The sequence below is a fragment of the Triticum urartu genome, chromosome 3A, assembly GCF_056163025.1.
Source record: "Triticum urartu cultivar PI428250 chromosome 3A, HENAU_Tu73, whole genome shotgun sequence".
In the NCBI taxonomy this organism is placed as follows: domain Eukaryota; kingdom Viridiplantae; phylum Streptophyta; class Magnoliopsida; order Poales; family Poaceae; genus Triticum; species Triticum urartu.
Window position 1 is genome coordinate 691312245 of NC_141875.1, and position 3562 is coordinate 691315806.

Genomic DNA, 3562 nt, shown 5'->3' on the forward strand with positions numbered 1-3562 from the left:
GCGTTAGGGTTATTCTTATGGGTGTTCTTATGTTGGTGCCAGGGTTATGGTTAGGGTTATTGTTAGGGTTATGGTTAGGGTTAGGGTTATGGTTAGGGTTATGATTAGGGTTAGGGTTGTTGTTTGATATATATGTATTAGGGTTTGTATTCCGTGTTAATCCTTAAATTAGTACTCATGGAAGCAATGTTACGATGTGTTGTTTGAATGCTTATAGGGATGGGAAGAACATGTGTGTTTGTTCATCATGGGGACAAAGACGCCTTCTTGAAAGGCAATATTGAACCGGATCCGGATGAGGTAGATATGTTGTTTGATAGTAGTCCTAGCTATGCGGAGTTCTTGCAACAAGTGAGGAAAGATTTGAATTGGATGGACCCTATTGATATCGTTGAGTTGGAGGGAAGGCATAATGTAGGTTTTGGAATGCACATCCGTTGGAAGACAATGCGTATCAACTCGGAGCAACGTTGGGTTGCATACAAGGAAACGGTGGCCGATTCACTTGACAAGGCTCTTGAGTTATTTGCAACGAAGAAGGTTGATTCAAATTTGCATTTGGACTTGAACCGGAAACCCTCCCCTTTGGTTGCTAGTAGCCCCCCACCCTTGAAGCGAGATGAAATTGTTGAACCTCTTTTGACCCAAGAAGTGAGGCCAACATTGAGCCCGTTTACAAACAACCAAGATGAAGCTTTGCAAGAGGACAATGATGAGTATGCAGACGATGACAATGAAGTTGATATCCATGACAACAATGTGGGTGATCTTGACAAATATCATTTGCAAGAGACAATGGACCATTCCATCCCTTTTTCCCGTGCATATGCATCGGATTCGGATGACGAAGGTCCCGATGAACAAGTTGATGAGGAGGGGTTCACGGTGAAGGAGGCCGAAGCTTTCGAGAAGGTATTCGGTCGGGATCACAAGACACCATTGTTCAAGGATGTTAGTCTCGCGGATGCAGCCGTTGTGGATGGTGGCAAATCTATATCTCTTGGGGTTAGGCCAAGCTCTCACCGTGATTTGGGAGACGACAAGAACCGGATTGGTAAAGGGTGTAAGTTCGAAACCTTCTTGGAATTGAAGATGTGGCTAGACAACTACTCGGTTACGCATTATCGTCCACACAAGGTGGTGCATTCGGACGTCAATGTGCGCTACACGGTTGCATGTGCATGTGAAGATGAAATATGTCCGTGGATTGTGCGTGCAAGACCATGGAAAGGAGGTCCCGCTTGGCACGTAGTGAGTTGTGTTCCAACTCACATGTGCTGAGGCAAAAGGGTGGATGGCAAGATTGTGTCCCAAGACCACAGACAACTCACGTCTGAGTTCATCGCTTACAGGCTCTCCAACTCAATATCCACACTTCCAACAATGAGCGTCCAACATGTCATTGACCTTGTGAAAGCCATATTTCATTACAAGGTGAAGTACGGCAAGGCATGGAAGGCGAAGCAAGCCGCATTTAAGATGTTGTATGGTACTTGGGAGGAAGCATACAACCGAATCCCTAGGTTGTTGTTAGCCATGGCCGCCACAAACCCGGGCATGGTTCATGTTGTCGAGCCTCATGGGCACCAAACAACGGTTTATGAAGGAAAGAAAGTCCGAGTATTTGGCCGTGCATTTTGGGCGTTCGAGCAATGCGTGAGGGCTTTCGAACACTGTAGGCCGGTCATCTCCATTGATGGCACGTTCTTGACCGGACAATACAAGGGCACCTTGTTGGTTGCGATAGCAAGTGATGCCAATAACCGGGTGTTGCCATTGGCATTTGCTTTGGTTGAGGCGGAGAACAATGACAACTGGGAGTGGTTTATGCGTCTTTTGAGGACGAAGGTGTTACCCGCTCAAAGGAAAATTTGTGTCATATCGGATCGGCATGCAGGAATTCTTAACGCAGTGGAGATTGACATTCCCGGGCATGCTCCATTGCACCATCGATGGTGCATGAGGCACTTTTGTTCGAACTTCTATAGGGCATGTGGCCTTAAGGAGTTGGCCGATGATCTTCAAGATTGTTGTCTTGCTTTCTCCGAGAAGCGGTTCGCCACTTTGTTGAACAAATTGCTCGCACACAAAAAACTTGATCACGGGGGTCAAGACTTTATGAATAGGCACATTCCCCACCGGAACAAGTGGGCACGTGCTTTTGATGAAGATGGCCGAAGATACGGTCAAATGACAAGCAATATGGCCGAATGCTTCAATAGGGTGCTCAAAGGTGCACGTGGATTACCTGTGACGGCAATAGTTCAATACACATTTGACAAGATGAATGCGTACTTTCTAAAGTACTCAATGGAAACTGATGCACAGATAGCGGGTGAGAACCCGCGCAAGTACAAGTACAAGTTCCCACCCAAGGTTGATGAATGGTTAGAATTTCAATCACGAAAGGCGGACTCAGAAGAAGCTATATTATATGACAACGAAGAGTGGAAGAAGTTTAGAGAGGAGGATGCAGCCAAGCTAAAGAAGAAAAAGGAAGAGGAGCTTGAGGAGAAGAGGAAGGAAGAAGAGAGAGCGTCAAATGCGATGCGCGCTAGGGAGCAAGCATTGGTGAGGAAATGTGAGGAGGCACACTAGAAGCGTCAAAAGGATTTTGAAGAAGGAACCATGAAGCTTTGGGCAATTGCAGCTGAAAAAAAAGAGAGGGAGGAAAAGATATTCATGGAGAGGGTGGTTAAGGAGGCCCACCTCATAAGGAAAAGGGAGGAGGAAGAGGAAGAAGAGAAGAAGAAGAAGAAGGGAAAGGGGCCTTGATCTACGCAATAGAGCTATGTCATGAACTACTATCTCTCCTCTTCGATTTGGTTGTGAACTACTATGTGTCATGAACTACTATCTCTCCTCTTCGATTTGGTTCTGATCTACTATGTGTCATGAAGTACTATGTATTATGAATTAGTATGTGTCGTGAAGTACTATGTGTCGTGAAGTACTATGTGTCACAGTTCTTTGCTTGCTATGTGTCGTGAGCTACTATCTCTCCTCATCGGAATATGTGTGCGTGTGCCAAAAATTTGCTAAGTACAGGTGCAACGCCTAGCTGCTGGGCATTGCACTGCACAGTGTGGCGCCTCAGCGCTAGGCGTCACACTGTATAGTGCAGCGCCTAGAGCTGAGGCGTTGGACACATGGACTGAGCTAAACAGAGAGCAAACTTTCTGTTTGTAAGCTACAGCCACTGCAGCGCCTAGCACGGAGGCGCCACACTCTACAGTGCAACGCCTAGATGCTGGGCGTTGCACTGTACAGTGTGGCGCCTCGGTGCTAGGCGCTGCACTGGCTGTAGCTTGCAACCAGAGTGTTTGCTCTCTGGTTAGCTCAGTCCATGTGTGCAACGCCTCGGCTCTAGGCGTCACACTGTAGCTTACAAACAGAAAGTTTGCTCTCTGTTTAGCTCAGTCCATGTGTCCAACGCCTCAGCTCTAGGCGCTGCACTATACAGTGTGACGCCTAGCGCCGAGGCGTTGCACACATGGACTGAGCTGACCAGAGAGCAAACACTCTGGTTGCAAGCTACAGCCACTGCAGCGCCTAGCACCGA

General features: G+C 47.3%; 1 pseudogene; it reads left to right on the forward strand.

Moving 5' to 3' along the window:
• Nucleotides 1-207: 207 nt before the first annotated feature.
• On the forward strand, nucleotides 208-2598 carry LOC147981696 (uncharacterized; annotated as a pseudogene).
• The last annotated feature ends 964 nt before the right edge of the window (nucleotides 2599-3562 follow it).